We start from the raw sequence: 24,926 nt of genomic DNA on the forward strand, positions 1-24,926 counted from the left end.
TGCGACAGCTAAAGTTTGTTACTAAATATATATAAATAAGATAATCTAGATCTAGATAGCAACATCTTTAGTATACCATATATAGATATCAAAAAGTACAAGATTGAATGAATGAATGAATGAGTATGTAAATAATAGTGTGCAAGTGGTAGTCAGATAAGTTATCCGCATTGTTCTGTGTATATGTACATATCCCGCAACCCGATACATAGAGGTTAAGAAATTAAAATTCCGTCTTTTTCCTGTTATCTTTTTTTTTACGGAAGAATTAGAATGCGCAAAAAAAAGAATCCAGAATTATGGATAATGCTAAAAAATAGTTATAGTTATGTATAAGACCAGCCTTTAAGACATAGAATAAGTTAAAGTGGTTGTGAGCGTTAAATTATATTGACCATTCAACTCGTTTATATATTTTTTTTGTCTCCGATATGTGTTGTAGTATATTCTCTACATGTAACAATGTGCAATCTTGTTTATCATTGTTCCCTGAATAAAGCTTTTAAAAAAAAATTAGGCGTTCGACTGTTGATCTGCTTATACTAGGTTCGCTCCCGGCATACGTATACATTTTTTTTTTACTTGATTAATTCTTTTTTTTTATGTCTAACTATATAATAATCAATGGTATGTTTGTAGATTTCTTTTAGAAGCAATATCTAAATATTAAAAAAATATTTTAAGGGAAAATTCGCAAAAAAAATTTTGGAGCAATTATTAACATCATCAATTTTTAGTTACACATCTTAATTCTGGTAGTATTAAATATTTTCTGCAGTAAATATGTACGTGTCTTCGAGTTTTTCGAAGCACTCGTTTTTGGTATCTCGTCTTTCATGCAGAACAGCAGTTATTGTGTATGAACCACCGTCGTGTAAAAAGCGAACGGACAAAGTGTCCGTGTTTTATTATCTTGTTCCTTTAGCCCGTCCGTTTACCTTCACCTTTACCTTTACCTGTACGTTTATGCTCAACTTTTCTTTTCTCCACTCGCTTTTTGACTTTATTGATCATCACTACCAGGTAGCGGATTACTAGGGTTGTCGTTACCTGTTAATCGTTTATCGGTCGCGGGTGTAGTTGAGGGCAATGGTACGGTCTTAAAACTGGACTTTCCCCCTCCAGACCCGTGTAGGGGAAAAGAATACCACTTGTTATATGCTTGTCCTTCTTTTTGTTATATGTTCTTCCTTTTTTGCGTGCCCTGTAATAGAATATAGAATTATTTGTCTTTTCTGACGATAAATACATACATATGAATCATTCATTTTAAAAATACTTATCGTCAGTATTGTTGACGTCAGAACTATTTGTTCTCCCTTTTTTGCGCGTGCCCTGTAATAGAATATAGAATTATTTGTCTTTTCTGACGATAAATACATACATATGAATCATTAATTTTAAAAATACTTATCGTCAGTATTGTTGACGTCAGAACTATTTGTTCTCCCTTTTTTGCGCGTGCCCTGTAATAGAATATAGAATTATTTGTCTTTTCTGACGATAAATACATACATATGAATCATTAATTTTAAAAATACTTATCGTCAAAATTGTTGACCGATGGAAATAAATATCTCATCATGTGATGTCCTTAGTCTTCGTCACTGTCCTCATTAATGACCGGTGTCACTTCTTCTTGATTGAATATCTTGCTCAATATTTCAGCAGGTCTTATAATTTTTGAGAGGTATCGAGCATGAGAAAGGTAATAGATAATTGCTGCTACATGCGAGCAACAACCGACGGTACGATTGCCATTCGCACAGTCACAACAATATCGTTTAATCCCTGAACATCCGCTTGTGTTAGGTGCATATTGAATGTAACATCGATAGGTTCTACTATTGATATGGCGAGATTGTACTTGGAATTTAACTATGCTATTGTCTTCTATGAGAGAACGTATATTAATATTATCATCTGCATCCATTATTTCTGCTAAATATGAAATTGCCTGAGATAACTGATATGTTCCTGTAAATAGAATTTTCAAATCGTTTTCCGTCAACCGTGGAAAATCGCGTAATTCGGAAGATACTATAGATTTAAAAGGACGTGTACGTCTGTTCCAATGACCTGTTTCGACTTCTGCTGCTAGCGTATTCTGCACGTGTGCTTGAGTTGACATTCTATCAATTATTTCCGCGGATAAGGCTACGTCGGAATTTAAACGTTTACCAAACTTGTTATGCAAAAAGCAGGCAATTCTTACATATGACCTAACTTTGGGGAGAAGCTTGTTATCTAACTTGTGGCTAAGAAGCTGATTTTTCTGTCCTATAATGCCGTGAACTGCCTCAATTACCCAACGAACTTTAGTTACTTTGCGGGAAGCATTAGATTCTTCCGTAGTCAGTTGACTACGGTTGCCCTTTAATGCTGGCATGAGAACTTCGAAACCGAGTTCTTGCAGGTAAGATTGGACATCTCGAAAACCTCTATCTACAATACATATATCTTTCGGTCTCATGAGAGATTGCAAACCATTTGGATCTTGAAGAACGATCCGCATTATTTCCGCATCATGCTGGTTTGCGTAAAAAGGTCCTAACACGTCGACAATATAACCAGTTGTTGTGCACACTGTAAAAGGTTTGCACAGTGGCACCTTTTTCTGACCCGAGTATGACTTTCTCTGATACGCGTTGTTTGAGCTTTTCTCATGCCGGATATATATACCGTCGAAGATCAGTGCTAACTGACCTTGAATATTATATAACTGTTTCGCGATGAGAGATGTCTCGTTTTCAATTAAGTGCTCGCGAGAAAAAGCTTTAACGCCGAAATGATAAGGTAAAATATCTTTTTCGAAAGAGTTTAGAACAGAATTACAAAAATCAGATACTTGCTGCTCTCGCTCTAATCCGAGAACTGCAGCTATTAAACTATTAGAATTCCCCGTACGTAATTTGAATAAAAACACAACAATAGCTTGAGTAACATCTCGTTGCTGTGAACTTCGCATGGACGTCATCATTTGTCGAAGTTCTATTAGATTTTCCCAAGTTAATCCCGTAAATACTTTAAGGCGTTCTTCCGACAATGTAAAATCACCCACTTTATCTTTAATGCTAGAATCGTTATTAATCGCAAGATATTCGAAATAATTTTTAACTTCCTCGGAATCAATTATACTAGTATTTGAATAAATACGTAAACTCTCGATAACATCTTCGTAAAAAAGGTTACCTAATATTAAGTGATCGCGGCAGCACCGATTTCCTTTCGGAACATATATCCTTCGCATGACAAACGCCTGTTTTCTCGCTTCAGGGGGGACAATATGAATATCAGTTGTTGATCTACATATGAAACAATACCCGTGAGTTGAAACAACTCTTGAAAATGGCAATTCAATATATGAAAGATTTGGATCTACGGGAATACTCAAATTCAATGCAAATGATGAATCCTCAACCGACAAAGACGATGGATCATAAGATGAAGAATTTCGGATTGAAGATATATTTCCTAAGCTTGACGATGACATATCAGGTGATGCTGTTATGTCAATGGCAGACGCTTCACTTAATGATGCTCCGCCTGAAGATCTTTCCACTGACAATAAAGGAGTAACAAATGACGATTCATTAGAGCACAATTCTAAAATGGGTGTTGTCCTATGAGGAGTTTCGGTAGATGAAGTACCAGCCGTAGGTGTTACCGTTAGAGATGGGCCGATGGGAGATATTTCAACCGAAGCTATAGACAAAAGAGATACCGCGGTGGATGAAGTTCCAGCTATGGGGAATATACTCGAGGAAGTCTCAACAGTGGTTTCTTGAAATTCATGAGGTGTATTCTTTCTATATGTAAAAAGGCGGCACCTATTGCAGAGAATATCACCAACAATCACCTCTTCATGTAAAATTCTAGACCACCTTATAGATTCTATAACTGTATTTATCTGTTTTTTTGTTACGCGCAATTTCCGAACTAGAATGTTACATTTAATACACCTAACATGCGAGGTTTTGGTATCAACGACTTCTATCCTTTCACTTTCCATGCTGATAACACTCAGAAAACAACTAAAGAACTCTGAAATAATTCACTGACTTCGATCTTCACCGTTTGGAGCTCGGTCCAAGACTGACCAGAATTGCTTGGAGTAACAATTTTCACATTTCGGGGTATTCTTTTCCCCTACACGGGTCTGGAGGGGGAAAGTCCAGTTTTAAGACCGTACCATTGCCCTCAACTACACCCGCGACCGATAAACGATTAACAGGTAACGACAACCCTAGTAATCCGCTACCTGGTAGTGATGATCAATAAAGTCAAAAAGCGAGTGGAGAAAAGAAAAGGTGAACATAAACGTACAGGTAAAGGTAAAGGTGAAGGTAAACGGACGGGCTAAAGGAACAAGATAATAAAACACGGACACTTTGTCCGTTCGCTTTTTACACGACGGTGGTTCATACACAATAACTGCTGTTCTGCATGAAAGACGAGATACCAAAAACGAGTGCTTCGAAAAACTCGAAGACACGTACATATTTACTGCAGAAAATATTTAATACTACCAGAATTAAGATGTGTAACTAAAAATTGATGATGTTAATAATTGCTCCAAAATTTTTTTTGCGAATTTTCCCTTAAAATATTTTTTTAATATTTAGATATTGCTTCTAAAAGAAATCTACAAACATACCATTGATTATTATATAGTTAGACATAAAAAAAAAAGAATTAATCAAGTAAAAAAAAAATGTATACGTATGCCGGGAGCGAACCTAGTATAAGCAGATCAACAGTCGAACGCCTAATTTTTTTTTTTAAAAAGCTTTATTCAGGAAACAATGATAAACAAGATTGCACATTGTTACATGTAGAGAATATACTACAACACATATCGGAGACAAAAAAAAATATATAAACGAGTTGAATGGTCAATATAATTTATCGCTCACAACCACTTTAACTTATTCTATGTCTTAAAGGCTGGTCTTATACATAACTATAACTATTTTTTAGCATTATCCATAATTCTGGATTCTTTTTTTCGCGCATTCTAATTCTTCCGTAAAAAAAAAGATAACAGGAAAAAGACGGAATTTTAATTTCTTAACCTCTATGTATCGGGTTGCGGGATATATACTGTCACGTTGATCTTTTTCGCGGAGCTGAGAGGCCCGTGAAAAGGATCAATCTCGGGCTTTACAGGCACGGAGGCCGGGCCGCGTTTAGACGAGTACGCGCGGTCCGCCCGGGACAACGGAATCCGAGAATTCGACGGATCAAATTTTACGATTTGTTCGGGCGCCAGGCACTTGTAGAGTGCCGCGCGAGACGCGATTTTGTCTCCGGACCCAGAGAAGCCGGGTCCGAAAGTCGAACCCTCGAAATACGCGGACGGGAATTGCACCACGAAGCGGGGCACAGGATTCGGACACAGGAACGTTCGGGTGATCCTCACGGCAGGACTGAGCTCACAGGAATATCGAAATAACTCACGACGATATGGGCTCGAGATGTTTAATCGGTCAGTAATTACAAAATTACGGCTTCGTGGCCGCGACCCGAGAGCCCGCGCTCTTTATACAAGATTGCGATTGATGGAGGTTCGCTGCGCGGTTGTCGTATCAAATTTTGACACGCGTCGGAGTCGTCGTACAAGACCGCGAATTGAGAGACTCGCGGTCGACGAGATCGCGTGTAGCGTAGATGGGCGGCGCGGAAAAGGACTGTCGCGGCGGTCCGAGGTTACACGCACGGTACGCACAGTTACGTTTCGGTAATCGACGCGATACAGGATTCGAGACACTTAGAGATTATTCTCACGGAACGCGACTCCTCCGAGGAAACTTCCGTACTCGTAATACCCGGGGAAAACTCTCCGAAACCTAACCTCAAAACGCCCCGGACGGGCGTGAGACGCTATTACGAGGCGCTTAGCGCCTCGGCACACGCGAATATTCCAGGGCGAGACGAGAAGCGTCCGCCCCGCGCGATTAATGTCGAGCCACCTCGCAAGAACACCGGATGAAACACTGGCTGACTTACCGTTTCGCCTTTTCTTTCGGTTGCGCCGGTACGGCTTCCGGGAAGCGGCCCTAGTCGGCTGCAGGGCAGGTAGGTGCCGTCGAATGCACGATTAATCCCAGCGGGAAACTCTCACGAGCACTCGTTATTACTATGCGACGGGAATCGCGAAGATGGATCGGCGGCGTAATTTGGCGTGTGATCTGAGAACGGCGTAATCTAATCGTGCGAACGTACCGTGAGCCAGCGCGACAGTGTCTCATCGATTCTCGATCGCGCGGCGACTCGATCCTCGTTCCCCCTCCCGACTCGTTCATTTTCCCGATTGGCGCGTGGCGCGTATGCAACATCCTAGCGACCAGGATCGTCCCTAATAAGGTCCTTGGGCCCCAGACCATAACGCGAATAATCGTATCGGAGGTTCTCCTCCTTTTGGCTGCGATCGCACCACCCACGCCGGAGCTTTGGCGCGATGAGGCGACGTCGGGATCACGAAAGGTCATGATAACCAGTTGTTCGATGTAAGCTCCTGTCCCTCCGACGCCTCCGGGTTGATTTCCCGTGTGCTCTCGGTCCAAATCGTAATTGCCCGTGCACGGGGTTTCCTCAATATCGGCCAGTTCTTTTTTTGTAGGGTCGTCTGGTACTGTATCTGCTCCTCGGGCAACTTCGGTCGATCGGAGTACGTTTCTCGTGCCCGTACTACGGCCCTGTAACTTGGCCATTCTCGGCGCGTACGACAGATGTCAATCATCGGCGATCGATAAATATGGGATATCCTCGGGGAACGCTCTCGAATCCTGTGATTCCGTATCATGGCTCGTGAGAGGGCGGCTCAGACCCGTTTTTCGGTTACTTTTGTAACCGTAATTCACGGAGAAGTGACGTCGCACGATTTGCAACGTCACAATACATATATACAGAACAATGCGGATAACTTATCTGACTACCACTTGCACACTATTATTTACATACTCATTCATTCATTCATTCAATCTTGTACTTTTTGATATCTATATATGGTATACTAAAGATGTTGCTATCTAGATCTAGATTATCTTATTTATATATATTTAGTAACAAACTTTAGCTGTCGCAGCCTGCATCAGTCTTATTATTTACTCGCTTTTTAGCCACCAATATATTTTGGTGTTTTTGTAGTATTTATCTTCGATATCTCTCTTAGGGAGAGACATATTATAGACTAGTTTTGATCTGAGAGAAAGGTCATTGCTGTTAGGATTATGTGGATATAGGAACCTTTTATCACTAGATTTCCTCTCTATATGGTATATAACAGGTATATTATTTGAATCTGTGATTCTACCCGTTTTGTCTAATAATAGGAAAGCTTCTGGAGGGATATTTCCAGTATTGCACGTTCTTGTGTAATATTCGTCATTTGGGTATAGCGAACTAGAAATTAAATTGTTGTTTCTTATATGTCTAATTTTTGCGAAATAATCTCTATTTAATTTTATCATAAAGCTATCTATCCTTGGTATATTTGCCGTGTCATATAGTTTTTTACATGTTTCGAATTTTTTGAAATTCGATTCTCTACTCCCTTATACACGCGTACACGCTCTTAGACATTTACGTTCGAATTTTCTAATAGATTCTATTATATGTGGGCTCGTGTTAAACCAAATAGGGCAACCATATGAGATTATAGGTCTGATCAAGAGCATGTAACATAATTTTTTAATTTGCGGATTTAGGTAATCGGAATGGAATATTTTGCTGTTAGCCATGAATGCTTTTCTAGCTTTTTCCATTTGTATTTTTATGTGTTCGTTTAGTATTATTCGGTTATCTAAGTAAATTCCGAGGTATCGTACTAGATTTTTGTGCGGAACTGTTGTATCGTCAATTTTTATCTGGAATGATTTGTAGGAGTTTCTAAAAGTTTTGCTCTGTTTGTCTATTTTTGGCCTGAATAAAATAGTTTCGCATTTTGTTGGGTTTATTTTTAACTTCCAGGTTTTATAGTATTCATTTATTTTGTTAACTATTGATTGCATTTTGGCTTGGAGATTTTTGACGTTTTTTCCTGTAATGTATATTATTAAGTCATCTGCGAAAAATATGACTTTTATGTCTGTTGAATCCGGTATATCAAATAGGTTCGGAATTTCTGCATTGAAAAAGTTAAAAAGAATCGGAGCTGTAACTGTTCCTTGTTGCAGGCCATCTTCCATTTCGAATAGAATATCTTCGTGTGTGTTTGTGTAAAATTTTTTGTTCAGCAACATGGTCGTTAGTATTTTTAACAGGTGTGATTCGCAGCCTTTTTTTTCATTTTGTATAAGAGACCTTTGACCCACACTGTGTCAAAGGCCTTTTCTAGATCTATAAGGCAGGCTGCCACATTCTCTTTATTAAAAATAGCTGCGTGGATATCGGATGTTAGTTTATGTATTGCATGTATTGTACTTAGTTGATGTTTGAACCCGAATTGTGTGTCCGGAATTAAGTTGTTATCATCGTAAAATTTTTCTAGAGCTCTTTTTATTAGGATTTCGAATACTTTAGAGATATTGGGGAGAAGGCTGATTGGTCTGTAGCTAAGAGGAGAAGAAGGGTCTTTACCTTTCTTGGCAATCGGGATTACTTTTGCCGTTTTCCAATTTGTTGGGAAATAACAGTTGTTTAAGCAGTTATTGAAAATTGTGTTATAGTCGTATATGATGTGGAGTGGAAGATTTTTGAGTATTATATTTGGTATTTCGTCTGGCCCTGAGGAGCATTTATTGTTAAGTTTTTTAAAGAGTCTGGTTGTTAGTGCTATGTTTGTGAAGTAGCTTGGGTCCTCTTCCCATTCCGGGTTTCTCGCTTGATTGTTATCGTCGAACTGTATTAGGTATTTGTTATTGGCCAAATCCTCTTCTATGTTCTGCATGAGATTATTGTGGTGTTTATCGATAATTTCAGATAATCTATTTTTTCCCAGATTTTTGTTTTGAGTGTAGACTTTTGCGAAGTTAGCCCCTATTAAATTTAGTTTGTCCCTATTATTAGTTATTATATATTTTCAGTCGAACGCCTAACGCGCTGAGCCAACCGAGCTGTTGGAAATGTGGTTAATACTTTCAGATGTAATACGCTGACATAGTAAAAATACTAATCAAGCCGATTTCATTGTTTAATTTTTTTTTTTTAATGTTCAAGGTTTATCAGTGCCTGATAGACTTACAGAATAAATAAAACGTAATAATTTTAAGGTTAGCTTAGTTCTTCGCGGAAAAAACGTCGAAAAAATCGGTTTTTATTTTTTTTAACAACGGCGCACCAAACCAAAAAATCTGAAAAAATTCATGAACAATACTTATAACAATATACTGCTACTGTAAAAATATATATGTTGTCACTCTAAAACTTCTATGTGAAATCTGCATTTTTTCGATTTTTTTGAGGTTTTTGATTTTTTACAAGCAGGATTTCCATTTTAAAAATCTGAAACCAATTGCAAAGTATGTATTTGGGTTTTTGACATGTGTCAGATTTTTTTCAGAATTTTTAAACGTCATTAACTAGGGAAAATAGGCCAAAAACTGATTTTTCGTTTTTACCCCATAACTACCCTCCCGATCGAGATACAGGGTTGAAATTTTGCACAGTATGTTTTTTCTTGGTGCTCTATCGAATGGCACATCGTCGATAAAATTCGGCTCAAGGGCATTTTTGACTACCTTATCCGGCTATGCCCTTTATGACATTTTTCTGCTCGCATAACAAAGTATGCGGTAATCCGCTCGCAGAACCGAACTATAAACGCTCCTTAATAGTGCCAGTAGAATGCCATACATCTGCGTTAGAATAGGTATCGCTTTATACTGGCAGGGTGTGCTGTCCAAAATCGAGCAGATTCAGAGCCATAATGACATAATGACATCATGACAGCATAATGCTCGCCATCTGCCGGCATTATACGATTCCAGTCTGTCACAGACTTGAGATCTGTAAGGCTGTGCCCGATATCTGCTCGATATCTTCATCCATCTCTTGCGTTCTCGCGAAGACCGTGCATTTTTATATGTACAAGTACTGATAATATAATTGCAACGCATACGTACATCGTTTGAATTAAGCGTTTCGAAGAATATGGTTAGCAATGTGTTGCAGTATATTTAATCGGTCAACATAGAACAAGCTTACATACCATTTTATCAGAATAGTTTAGATACACATACGTCTTTTTCTCCAATGATTACCAAGCTGTTTCTCTACTTTTGTCTTTCTCTAAATTGTCGATACATTCTGGGAATATGATGTTGCAGTAAATTATGTCTGACCTGATACTGTTCACAAATCCAATCTCCAGATTCCTATACCTTGGACTTGTACCTATAACTCTCTAATCAAATCTCGTATCTACTCAAATGGGACATCTGTAAAATACAATTGGCTGGCCTCGTTACCAGAAAAACAACACAGGCCATGAAATCAATTCAGACGAAATCAACGAGGTAATAAGCGAACTGGAAACAATCGTGGATGTTGCAGCAGAAAATGCCGAAATCTTCCGAACCAACCAGTGCCAATGAAATCGGGAGACTACGCGGTGGAACTGCAAAAAAGGGAGTTTGCCATCGTGGACGCAACGCAGTCAAAAAGAATCCGACTATCGAAACCATGGTGGGATCCGAAAAATTACGAGCCAAATTCCAAAGAAGCCCTCAAGGAGAATTTATCGTGCAGTGATCGTAACAATCTTGCCAATCAAATTACCTAGTCCGTCTCGAGTCACGTGTGTTGTCGCTATTCGCGGTAACGATCACACCCGCAAGTCCACCGTGCGTGAGAGATCTTCAAGGAAAACCACATTGGTCTGTAGAGTACGACAAATGTACCGGCAGTAACGTAGTTACGAATCAGAATATTATAACTACATCGTTCAGTGCCAACTTCGACTTACACTACCGACAGGCGATTATGGAAGACATCGATGTGTCGAGCACGAATGCGAAACTGGTTTCTCTCCATCATACAAAGTTTTTCGGAAATTTCAATCGCATTGCGATTTTATTCATCCGTTGAGGAAACGTTCTTCGTTTGCAATGAAGTCTTTTTGTACGCAACGACACTATCTGGCGGTGAACAATCGATTAGGAGAAGCAAACAGCTTGCTCCACTTATGTCCGCAACAAACTCGATGCAGACGACATAGCAACTGATCTATTATTTTGAAGATCGACCAAAACTGTTGTCCATCCTTTGTTTTCCAATAAAACATTACGTATCCGAAATGAAAACGATATTCATAGAAGAAATCGGAGGTACATTCTAAACAATCAGCGATTCCGCCCCATGGCGAGACAACATATTCAAACGTCTTGACCAGCAATTGGAGGAGTTCGGTTGTTGCAATGATATCCCAGCTCAGTATCTATCATCAGAATCGACAAATCTAAAGTATCCAGTCGAAGCATACCTCTTAGCTTTAGACTCGACACATTCACGCAACGGAATTCGACATCGTAATGGAACACCCACAAACATCTGTCGACCCCACCTCCAGATTCGATCCAACAACGTTTTCATCAGCTTCGATGACAGTGGACGATATTCCAAAAAATGAGGTTGACGAAACTAGCCTCTACGAGCCTGTGTTTGTACAACTGAAACTGCGCTGTACGTGTAGTTCGAATAATACAGGCTTAGTTGCAGCTATGTTATATCAGTTCCTATAGCTGACGCTGAGAAGACAGATTCTCAGGTTCAGGATGTGCCGTAATCGCCAAGGATCAAACAATAAGGACACAACTTCCAAAATGAACGTCAGTTTTCTGAATTGGAGCATGTGCAGTTTTGACGCACAATCCTTGTAGCAGAAGGATGTGAAATCCTTAGTAGCCTCTAATAGTAATCGAGGAATACAAGAAACTACGTTAGAAATTCTTCAAAACATACAAATTCTAACAACGATCTTGATACGCTGATTCCGCCACTGTAAGGGGTTGCCCGCAAGAAACAAGCAAACGTCGCCACCGAAGAAGATGAATGGAATAAGATTTCTTATTTTACGAAGAGAGCAAATACATTCCAAAACACATTCCATTCCACCATCATTCACTGTATCATCCTCGAAAAATAGCCACACTTTATTGCAACATTCCCGAAAACTAATCAATGCTGATTAATATACTTTACGACCCATACCATACGAGTGCGAACAAATCGGGCATCAAAGATTAAGCATCAGCAGGGAACTATATACTATCCAAGGAGAGAACAGTACCGTGTGAAGACCAGTTTTCGTTTGTCGCTGCGCATCATCGCCCTAATTGGTTCAAGAAAGTGGGGAGTGAGAGATCATAGGCTCGCTGCGCCCCACCATCTTCCAAGCTGCGCGCAACGGTACTGTTCTTTCGTTGGATATAATATAGACACGACGCTAATGTCTGAATGCCACATGTAAAACATTGAAATTGCTTAAAAATGTTGATCTAAAATCTAAACTACAAAATATTATCTCTTTATTATACAATAAGACAATAATTCTGATAAAATGTGTATTGCCTGAAAAAATGTTCACCCGTTACGCTTTGGCAACTAGTTCGCTGAATTGGTTGGCGGATTCAACTTTTTACACAAGTATCACAAGTATTAGATGATTGCACAGGTTCGTAAAAAAATGATATAGTATAAATTATATATAATTGATATAATTGAAATTTAACCATTTTGTATTTTCAAATCGGGCACAAACTTATGCGATCATCTGATACAAGGATCTGTATATAGCAACAGGTACATTCCTCGCACAGAAAAACCATGAATCTTCGAAGCGCTTAACTATCCAATCAGCGAGGTCTGCCTTGAGCAGATATCGAGCATAGCCTGTAATCGCACGATGCGAGCTGTCAGAACGACGCTCGAAGCTGAGCATGCTCGGAATCTGCCCGATTTTGGACAGCACACCTTACCAGCATAATGTGATACTTATTCGGACGTGTGGGGAATAATATATAAATGATTTGATGATCGTGTGTGTGTGTCGTTCAGTTTAAATATGTACATCATTAGTGAGGGGCGGTGATTTTATGAATATTAAATTTGTTCGAGACATATTTCGTGTATGGATTGTCTTTGTTTAAATCTTGGGACCAAAACAATGCAATAGGACTTTTTAGTTTTTAAGAGATTTTTATGCTGCCTGTTTTTAAGAGGGTCGCACGGTCGCACTAATGTGGCGAATGCCGTTGTAGCGTGACCCGTTGATCACGCGAACATCGTTATGATCGTGTTACCGCACTATAGGTTCAATATATTGCGCTGAGAGGGAAATTTGAATATAAAGAATATCGTACAAATATGTAGCTGTGCTCCTTCTTACTGACAAAAGTAATGTTTCTTTAAATTCATATTGAAGATTTTTGAATGGATATGCAAGGAGAGAAAACGAAATTATAAATGCAGATCAAGTAATATAATTCCGAACTTCATTAAAAATAGTATTACCAATAAATTCAACACTTTTACCACTTCTTCTCTCACTTATAACAAATTGACAAATTTACAGAATAGATACATGAGGAAATTATTAAACATTACTATTAAAGATACACATTTCTTACAAGCTTCATTACTGAATAGAATCTCTGAATTAAATAATGAAATCCACATTCATACTTCCTCAGAATGTGTCTGAAAGGTTTTTCATTTTAGAAAATAGAAAATTCAACAAACTATTCAAAGAATCGGTATATGGGAACCGGATTTTCCTAAAAAACTTGCAGTATTTGAAGATGATGTATCCAAATGTAATTTAGCAAAGCAGTAGCGCGCAACTCTCAAGATTTTTCGAGAAAGTTGCATTTGAAAATCTCTATACCCAGTCATAAAGAGTTCGCGTTATAAAGAGTTCGCGATAACACATAACAAGAACAACAGTGGCTGAGAGCGGTGGGGGTAAGACTGGTAATTAGTAGGTCGCTGGTTCGAGTCTTGCTGTCGACAAAGTTTTTTTTCTCCTTTTTTTCAATTTTAATCCTAAAATTTACAAAATCTGCCAATAAACAATTATTTTTTAAATGGGCACGCGGAGCGGCGTGAAGGGCGAACCCCCCGCATCGCCAAAGGGACACCCGACCCCCCGTGAGGGAGGGGGGGCATTAGTTGGCACGGGGAGGGTTTCACTACAAGCGCCGCGTCGCGCCGGCCGCTGTCCTCTCGAGTCGGGGGGCCAGGAGTTCGAAGTGATCTTCGAACTTCGAAACGCCAGCGGCCGTCGATGATCAGGCCCAGATATTTAACCCTTTGCACTCGGTTGTCCCCTCTGAGGCACCACTAAAAATTGCTGTACCAGTATTCAAAATATTGTTTACACTATTAAATATATCGGTATCTAATCAATTATTAAACATTTAGTTATTGTATGAGGTACTATACCAATTTCATATCTACAAAATGTTACAGAAAGTTTAATTTTGCAGTTAAAATAGCTCCGAGTGCAAAGGGTTAATCGTAGGTCCGACCTCGACGGGGGTGTCACCGACCCGGATCCAGAATCCTTGGGGCGGCCGCCGCAACCGAGACGATTCGATATCTAGCAAATAACTAGAATCTTACTAGCTTTTCGATCGAAAAAGTGGGTCTGCGCGCTGTCGGTTTTTGTCCTTATTTGAGCAAAGTTTGGGCTGGGTGAGGGCTCATTCTAAAGAGGAAGGTTCATCACAGCCCGCTCTGGTCATCATATAAGTCGAAAAGTCTTTTGGAGACAGAAAAATGCATTCAAATCTGCTGGTTTTTTCCCCAGATTTTTACTCTACTTTGGGCCCTCATATCATTAGATATAAACATAATCTCGTTAACCTTGTAACAGACCTGTACGGTGCAGGCCTGTTACTATTAGACACGCGCCGAACACAGCCGACCGACGCCGAGGATTACCGAACGCGTTGTCCACACACCGCGTCACTACATACGATTCCGCGCTCCGAGACACATTCGGCGGGAAACGGACGTCGAGGTTCGGCCATCTTAACGGATACGGAAACTCGACGTCACACATCCGTTGTCCCCCGCACCATTCCCCCACCACCAACCTCCGCCTATAAAAGGCGATGCAAACGAGGCACGGGCCTCTTTTCCAGCCTGGGCAGCATCCCAGGAACACCTTCCTACCTAACCTAGTTCCCACCGACGTGACAGCAGACACGCCAAACAGAGAGGGCAGCATCCCTCTCTGCCGTTCTGGCAGCATCCTGAGCAAACCTCTCGGGCAGCATCCCGAGAACTCCGACAGCTACCGGAGACGTCTAAATGAAGGGGTAGCTTCCTCTTCATTTACCGTAGAACCGCCACGGGGAATTTCCCGACTCGTGGCAGGGTTTCCCGACCACTCCTGTCTGAACCCAGTCGCCGGTACAAGCTCCAGGTCCACGAACACACGTCGCGTCGCGATGAACGATCACGCAAAGATCGTCCCTAGAATCCCGGATCAGTAAGACCGTTCATGAGACACACAGTTCCGCGAATGTACGAGCAGTGAGGCCCGTAAAATACACATACACGTTGTCGTTATTTCACGTCCCGCGCACCTCGTCCATTTTCAGCTTCAATCGATTCTCTCGCCGGTAGACGAACCCGGCTCGACGAGTTATTCCAGCACGAGAGGATACGACGCCGCGACGACTTTCCCGTCGGAAGCAGAACCGTTACAACCTCCTGAAAGAGCGGGCTGTGATGAACCTTCCTCTTTCGAATGAGCCCTCACCCAGCCCAAAATTTGCTCGTATAAGGACATTAAGCGACAGCGTGCAACCCCATGTTTCGAGCCATTTTTCTAGTGAGATTCTAGTTATTTTCTAGTAGAAAATAATAGACTATACTATAATAGACTTACTATAATAGATTTTGGGTCGAAAATATGGGTCCCGTACTTAACGTTGTTTGACCTTATTTGAACAAATTGTGGGCTGGGTGAGGGCTCATTCTAAAGAGGAAGGTTAGACGCAGTGCGCTTTTCTCACGAGGATAACGAGATTATGTTAATAACTAATAATATGAGGGCCCAAAGTAGAGAAAAAATCTAGGAAAAAAACCCGCAGATTTCAATGCATTTTCTGTCTCTAAAAGACTTTTTTGACTTACGAGATGAGAAAAGCGCACTCCGTTGAACCTTCCTCTTTAGAATGAGCCCTCACCCAGCTCAAAATATGCTCATATAAGGTCAAACAACGTTTAGTCGTGATTGCATTCACATTAGCATAGATTTCCCCATATTACGCTCATCATGACAGAGTCCAGAGCAAGCTAGAGACAAATTTAGTTCAGCCAGTTTAGACGAGGTGGCGCCTAGTCAGGAGGACTAATGCGCTACTGAAAAACTAATGCGCTACCACAGCCTACTCTAGTACTAGCCGTGCTGAACAACGTGGCAACACCACTTTGTTTACAGATCGGGAGTCCGATTTTCAATACTGGGAGTCTTGTGCTTGGGATTATAATTAACGCTTTTTTCATAGAAAATTATGTTAAAATACATAGTTCGTTGTTGATTATGTTTTAACAATGTGTAAATATTATAACTATGGTAAGTAGAAGTGATATTAAAGCATATTAGTATTTATAAATGCGGTATACATTTTGTGGACTCTCGGAATAGTTTGGTGTTGTGATACATAATATGTGAAATATTTCCAGTGGTTTTAAGAAAATAGAAGCATGAAGCAATGGGAAATCATCTTTGATCTAAAATGCAACATTTAAAAATGAATGAAGGGATATGTAAGTCAATAGAAGCCTGAAATAGACGAAATTATTGTGACGAAGTCGAAGAGGTTAAGTGACTGCGTATATACGTCAAAGAGGTTGGGTAATCAGTTACCGAAGAGAAAAGTTGTGCAGGTAATATATTATAATATAATATTGTCTTATAAAGGATAATTTTATAATTGTTGTCAATTTTTGGAAATGATATGTGCATTAATTTCTAATTGACTATTGTTTATAGTTATAACATAATCATTTAGTAAAATATTAGAAAAAATTCATAATAATTTACACAAAATACTGTGATAATCTTTACCACAAATGCATCTATCTAAAAATGCTAAATGATGTATATCTGATTGTATGCTAATATGTTAATTTACATAAAATGTGTTTATGATTTTCAGATTTCAGAAAATCTGATTCCAAATTAGGAACATTTATTATGGCTTCGATTATTGCATACATGTGAGTAAATACAATTGTTATATCTTCTGTAGTAGTGGAAAGACTACCCCTTTGTAAATGATCAAAATATACATTATTTACAATTGTACCTTTATCCTCCACAATTAATAATTTACATATATTAAAATCTAATTTTTTTGTAACAGAATGGAACCCATAACTGGATATATAAATCTTAATGGAGTCATCAACAATACAATTGGTGGATAAATAATCACTGAAAAACTGCTGACATCAACAGAAAGATTATGATCGTTAAGATAGTAATGAAGATCATTACTATCATCATCGGAATTCATGAAATAATACGTCATTACCTTGTTGAAAAACTTGTAAGTTCGTGTCATCACTAATCACAATCTGTATTTTAAGTACCAAGAAATCAAAAGTATCACTACATATAAGCATGCAAAAATAAATTTTTGAATTTGTTGTTTTAACACTCCAATGGTTCGAAATTGCAAGCTTTTCTTTATAATTGTTTATTAAATTTCAAAAACCATTAATTATTTAGATCAGAATCAATAAACTCTATAACTAAATTTTCATGCTTTTCAATTATTCTTTCCCTGCGCTCTACAGGAACTTTTCTTTATGGTACCACACATTTTGATGGTGAATTGGAAAAAAATGGAAGGTATTGCATTTTCCATAATAAGTCTTGGACATCTGAACAAAACATTCTCCAGTACACCGTTAGGAGATGGAATATTCTGATACCTTTGGATATCAGTTTCTGCAAAATGCAGATTACAAACTGCAGAATATTATGTTGGTGTCCAATTTTTACGGGGAATAGCAGCCATCCATATTTTTCCGCAATTGCTCATTTTTGGGGAATTTAAATATAGAAATATAATTATTTTCTTTCAGCGTACTATTATACTTTCCCTTACAATTGGGGACATAACAACGCCGTGGCATTATTAACTAATAAATATAGTATAAAACTTGTGAAAAGTATACTATGTAAAACATATTTTCTAAAAACTCTGTATGTATATAATACATATGATTTTATAAAAATTTAGATGTGATATTATTAAAATGTTATTAATACTACATTGAAATGTATTGAAAAAACAATAGATTCTATTAAGTAAATGTGCTACACACAAAGATAAAGACCTAAAAAGTTAATAAATAATACTTATCTCCATTATATATTGCACTTTTTTATTTTCGAAAATTAGCTATACTACATAATAATAAGTACACAATGTGTGCTACACATTGATGAGAACATTTGAAAACTACGCGGGAAACAGAGAGGCCGGTAGGGGAGATTGAGAGTCTGATTCAGTGGGTTGGGTTAGGTATGTTGGTATATATATATATCAATCGGACTCCCGCGGTGTTGCCATTTTTACCTTCAGCACGGCTAGTACTAGAGTAGGCTGTGGCGCTACTGAAAAACTAAACTGAAGCGTTAGGCTGATACATATGTATGCCACAGTGAAAGCGTGACGAAGTCAATGTATGCATTTTCGTACGATTGTAGGTTGGGGGTGCGTTCCGTTGCTCGCATGATGCGCATACACTGCATAGAGAACCGTTCCGATCAATTCAATGCGCGCATTGAACACACAGAATTCCCCAGATTCCCCCCACTTCTCCCGCATGAACCGGGCATCAGCTACAATCATTCGAGAATCATTCGAGAATTGAAGTGTTTCGTGCGAAGTGCGCATGTCAGAGCACCCGAAATTCCCCAGACTCCCACCACTTCTCCCGCATGAACCGTGCATCAACCAACATAGGTCCAGGCTTGCCATATTCCGCGCGTGCCAGGCCCCTTACCGCTGCGCCCCTCGCCGTGCTACTACGCTGAGCTCGCCCCACTCTTCCCACTACACTGACGCGTACCGCGTGGAGCAAGCTAACAATAAGTTAGCGGTACGCGTCAGTATTAGTGGGAAGAGTGGGGCGGGCTCAGCGTAGTAGCACGGCGAGGGGCGCAGCGGTAAGGGGCCTGGCACGCGCGGAATATGGCAAGCCTGCATAGGTCAGAGGAGAAGTGTTTCATGCGCGAAGAGGGCAGTAGTGGGGGTATACTCAGCGGCACTTGGCGACTTGGCGGCACTTTCGAAAGGTTCAAGCAAAGCAATTGTGAAACAAAGGACTTTTTCAATTCGCATATCATCGGAGATGCTGCATATCCCATTCATCCTCGCGCAATAGTGCCTTTTCGGAACAATGAACATCTGACAAACCGGCAAACAAATTTTAATTATTGTTTATCATCCACGAGGATGGCAGTTGAACGTGCTATAGGGTCCCCGAAAATCCGTTTTGGGATACTTTTGGATTGTTTGCCATTAACAGACATCAAAAAAATTCCAGAATTCATTGTAGCATGCTGTGTATTACACAATATTTGCCTGCTTCAGAATGATGAAATGCCCTTAGGTCTACAAGTCAGATTTGACGAGAAGGAAGTCAGCCTTGTACACAGTACTGCAGTAGAATTAGGAAAACAGAAACGAATAACAATTATGAATGCGCTACGAATGAGAAGAGGTAATTAAATAAAAACCGTGTTAAAATTAATACTTTATCCATTTCCCAAAGTCAAAATCATGTACATCAATTGTAAAATCACTGTATTTATTTGAATTGTAATAATAACTGAATTGAATAGTAATTATTTGAATTTGAATTTGAATTGTAATAATCACTGAATTGAATAGTAATTATTTGAATTTTAATAAAGAATGTTATTAAATAAAAAATCACATTTTAAAAGCCTACTTATTTATATTTGCCAGCCACTAATATGTAATAGATAATATATAAAAATAGATAAAACGATAAAAAGTAGAGGAAGGAAAAAAGAAGAAAAATAAGGTGAAGTAATATACATATACACAACAGAGAATAAATTGCACGCTACATTTTATTTTTTGTTGGCTAATGCCTGTAGTATTGAGATCAGAGATTTTTGGATCTCCATATTTTCGTTGTGCATTTCTCTACGCTCCCGGTTTTGGGCATCTCTGTTTTCTTCTGCGATTCTTCTTTCTTCGTCTCTCTCTTCTCTTCTAATTTTCCTTTCCTGCTGCATGCTAGCAATGTAATTTTCTAAAATTGCCTCCACTCGTCTCTTTTTAGGGTGTCCTGTAATACATATTAATATAAATAATATAAATTTATTATATGCATAACAATGAAAGCAACTTTTACTCTAATCATACTTTATAATATTAGTTATATTTTATTACTTTGGACATCTCCCAATCCAACCAATGGAGACGAAGAGCTGCTTGTTGATGGTGTTGATGTTGATGGTGCTGGTCCATCACTTGAGGCTTCAGCTGGAGGCTGCATATATGCTTTTTCTCCCATTAATGAATCCATCACCTACAACCACAAAATAAATTTTATAAATCTATACATATATGGTATGTAGTATTGTATTTACATTTTTACGTATTATACACATAAGCATATACTTACAGAGTAAAATGCCCAGCTACTGTGGGAACTGCCACTTTTTTTGTTTTGGTCGTGTATGTTTTTATATGTTCTCCGCAGTCCAGCCAGTTTTGTGGAACACTGCACCCCAGTAACTGGATAATTGGCCTCTTGCAATTCAGTAGCAATTTGCTTCCAAATTTGATTGTGCCTCTTTATTCCATATTTAAATTCGTTCTCCTTTTCCCTATACATATATGTCGGTCAAGAGGAATACTGCCACATCGGGCCACGTAAACCCCTTTGATGTTTCGCTTACAGCAGTAACGTCAGGAACGTTATCTGGAAAAAGTAATTTGTTGTAATTACCGTTACAGACAAAAAAAGTAATAATGATCGTTACAGAAAAAAATAAGTAATAAAAACCTTCTTGTCTAGCAGCATTTTCTTTATATTCCGCCACCAAGTTTTGTAGAAACTGTCGATCTGTAAAATTATCGTTCGTTACTTTTGACGTTATAATTTATGTAAAATATATATTAATTGTATATATTTATACCTTGAGTAGCCCTCACGGCAGTTTCCTCGTCAAGCGACAACGTTAAAAGCTCGTTCGTTTCTTCCAACAAAACCGGAAACGGAATTTTATCCATCTTCACAAAGTTCTTTGTTTAAATTGGTTTGCTTGAAGCTTTCGAAACTGCGGCTGAGTATAATGATGTACGCAGAATATACCGTGTGGAAACCGATTAGCAGAAAAATAGAAAACTTGTAGGAACACTGTAGGAAAACTTGTAGGAACACTGTAGGAAAACTTGTAGGAACACTGTACGAATACTGTAGGAAAACTGTAGGAAAACTGTAGGAAAACTGTTGAAAAACTGTAGGAAAACTGTTGAAAAACTGTAGGAAAACTGTAGGAAAACTGTTGAAAAACTGTAGGAAAACTGTAGGAAAACTGTTGAAAAACTGTAGGAAAACTGTAGGAAAACCAATTATCACTTTTTTCACATTAGCACTTACGATCTTTCCTCTCCAAGAGTCGCGTTGTTTCTGACGATCGTGGGAAGGGATACTCGTCTTCTCCTCGATTTTCGTGGCACTGGCCCTCATTGGCTTTTCCCCCACTCACAACAGTTTGAGTTTTACTTGCACCAATGACCGACCGACGCGTCATCGGCCCGCGTAAAGTTCGAAGGTGCGAAGGTTTGAAAACGCGCAGCATGCGCTGTGCACATTGCTGCATATTTCTGATCAATCATTTGTTATCACTGATAAGCGGCCCCTACACGGTCAATCCGGCATGACAGTCTGATTGAACAGTCAGACTGTCAATCCTGACTGTGATCCTGACTTCAATCAAAATAAATTCATGTAAATTTGCTCCGTGAGATGTCGGTAACAAATTCTGATGATTATAAAAATTATTTTCGAATGGACGAAAACCTATTGAAGACTGTTAAATAGTTTCTCCTCCACTTCCTGTGATTGAAGCTCGGATTTCGGATTTCCAAATGTCTGGAAATCCGTCAGTCCATTTAATCAATCCACCTTTTACGATTAATCCGAATGTCAATCTTCGACGTGACTGTCATTCCGATTGACCGTGTAGGGTCCGCTGTACGGTGAAGACACATCGCGTTTTCTGTATGCATGAACAATTCGCGAGTTGTTCATAAATTGTTCTTGAATTGTTCGGGACTTTGTACTTGTTGAATTATTATTATTATATGTGCATGGTAGAATCTATTTGCAATATGCAAGATAATATTTGCATATCGATGTACATACAGGGTGTCCCAAACTAAGTGTAAGTCCCGGAAATGGGAGGTTCCTGAGACCATTCTAAGAGACATTTTCCTTTGCACCAATGTCAACTTCGGCTTTGTTTAGGAGTTATTAACGAAAAACACGGACCAATCAGAGCGCGCCCTGGGCCACCGCGCCGCGCCGTGTCGCGCCTTGCCGGCAAGCGAGTGTCGGTGGTACGCCGTGACATCGCAACGAACAAGAGTTTCCCGATTATGTGAATGCTCTCCGATTTCAATGAGCTTTGGATATGTGGTCAAGATCATTATTCTGAACAACATTTCTCTTTAGACTTTTTGGCGATCGGCTTTAGTTTACGAGATTATCGCGAGAAAATTTACTTGTAAATCCATGGGATCGATGTACTACTAGCTTCTATCCGATTTCAATGAGCTTTGGATACGTGGTCAAGATCATTATTCTGAACAACATTTCTCTTTAGACTATTTGGCGGTTGGCTTTAGTTTACGAGGTTATCGTAAAAAAGAGAAGAAGCAGAAACTGATTGTATTAAAAACTCACGTATTCAGCCGTAAATCCATTTGCTGCTTCGAAATGTGTGTCTTGAAATTTCTCCACACTCACAATCACTGTTCACATTTGTCAACTCATAGTTATGCACTAATAATAATTGCCATATCCCTTGTACTGCTGCACAAATCACAACAATCAGGTAATGCAATCACTAGACTGCGGATTTCATGCATTTGTAGCAAACATGAGTAGGTGCATTTTAATACAGTAGAGAGATTAAAATAATTTCAAAACACCATAGTATTATTTTCAACATCTTAAAATGATCACAGTGAGAATCAAATATCTGTCTGGCTCCTGTCCCTTGTAATAGCGGCAGCCAACATTAATTTTGCATAATGATCCGCAGTCTAGTGATTAGTTTAAATATCACTATCAAAAACACAGCTAATAGCAACCGTTAGCTGTGAATTGACAAGTCTTTGGAGATGTTCTCTCTACCGCGGCTCGAACGACACTTATTTTCCGCAAGATTTTTCTAAAGAATTTAGGAAGGGCATTTCGAGTGTCGAAATTCGAAATGCACGCAGTAGCACGTTTACGAAAACGACGGGACGGTTAGACGAAAAACAGAACGCGAGAAGGACCGCTGTAAGATTTACGGCAAACACATGTTTAGTTTTTCCTGCAGATTGGTACGCAGAGTCGATGGGTAACCGCGCGTTCGAAAACGTCATCCGTCCTTTTATCCAGCAAGGGGTAAAAATGTCAGGTCAGCGTACCATCCCTATTGTCCTATACCTTCCTTAAGAAACTTTCTAAAAGAAGGACAGACGACGTTTTCGAACGGTTACCCATCGACTCTGCGTACCAATCTGCAGGAAAAACTAAACATGTGATTGCCGTAAATCTTACAGCAGTCCTCCTCGCGTTCTGTTTTTCGTCTAACCGTCCCGTCGTTTTCGTAAACGTGCTACTGCGTGCATTTCGAATTTCGACACTCTAAATGCCCTTCCTAAATTCTTTAGTGTCGTTCGAGCCGCGGTAGAGAGCACATCTCCAAAGACTTGTCAATTCAAAGCTAACGGTTGCTATTAGCTGTGTTTTTGATATTGATATTTAAACTAATCACTAGACTGCGGATTTTTATGCAAAATTAATGTTGGCTGCCGCTATTACAAGGGACAGGAGCCAGACAGATATTTGATTCTCACTGTGATCATTTTAAGATGTTGAAAATAATACTATGGTGTTTTGAAATTATTTTAATCTCTCTACTGTATTAAAATGCACCTACTCATGTTTGCTACAAATGCATGAAATCCGCAGTCTAGTGATTGCATTACCTGATTGTTGTGATTTGTGCAGCAGTACAAGGGATATGGCAATTATTATTAGTGCATAACTATGTGTTGACAAATGTGAACAGTGATTGTGAGTGTGGAGAAATTTCAAGGCATCTGTGTGAAATAAACATACGAATTATTTATCGATTCGAAAGTGAAAGTTAAATTCTGGATCGTCGACTTGACCGCGCATCCCTTAGGCCTTCTACCACCGGCAGTGCAGTTCGTCGACCTGGCCGTACGTCCCTTGGCTTTCGGTACTGCCGTATACCTGAAGACATCTGTGCAGTTCGTCACCGAGTGACCCAGTGACACACATTTCGAAGCAGCAAATGGTTTTACGGCTGAATACGTGAGTTTTTAATACAATCAGTTTCTGTTTCTTCTCTTTTTTTACGATTATCTCGTAAACCAAAGCCAACCGCCAAATAGAGTAAAGAGAAATGTTGTTCAGAATAATGGTCTTGACCACATATCCAAAGCTCATAGAAATCGGATGGAAGCTAGTAGTACATCGATCCCATGGATTTACAAGTAAAGTTTCTCGCGATAATCTCGTAAACTAAAGCCGATCGCCAAAAAATCTAAAGAGAAATGTTGTTCAGAATAATGATCTTGACCACATATCCAAAGCTCATTGAAATCGGAGAGCATTCACATAATCGAGAAACTCTTGTTCGTTGCGATGTCACGGCGTACCACCGACAC

General features: G+C 39.2%; 2 protein-coding genes and 1 long non-coding RNA gene across 3 annotated transcripts in view; 1 reads left to right on the forward strand and 2 right to left on the reverse strand.

Annotated features, from left to right (window-relative positions):
* Positions 1 to 6,140, reverse strand: part of LOC143218255 (uncharacterized) — a 56,472-nt gene extending 50,332 nt beyond the window's left edge. Inside the window, exon 1 of the mRNA XM_076443343.1 lies at positions 6,010 to 6,140. The gene's annotated coding sequence lies outside the window, so the exon portion shown is untranslated. The remainder of the gene's footprint in view (positions 1 to 6,009) is intronic.
* LOC143218320 (uncharacterized) overlaps positions 1 to 24,926 on the reverse strand; it is a 94,172-nt gene that overhangs the window by 63,452 nt on the left and 5,794 nt on the right. The gene's annotated exons all lie outside the window — the stretch shown is intronic.
* Positions 16,114 to 18,915, forward strand: LOC143218256 (uncharacterized). The gene is made up of 4 exons (XR_013011008.1): positions 16,114 to 16,528; positions 16,639 to 16,842; positions 17,115 to 17,175; positions 17,322 to 18,915. It is a non-coding gene; the product is annotated as an uncharacterized LOC143218256 (long non-coding RNA).

Source organism: Lasioglossum baleicum, chromosome 19 (genome assembly GCF_051020765.1).
Source record: "Lasioglossum baleicum chromosome 19, iyLasBale1, whole genome shotgun sequence".
Classification (NCBI taxonomy): Eukaryota; Metazoa; Arthropoda; class Insecta; order Hymenoptera; family Halictidae; genus Lasioglossum; species Lasioglossum baleicum.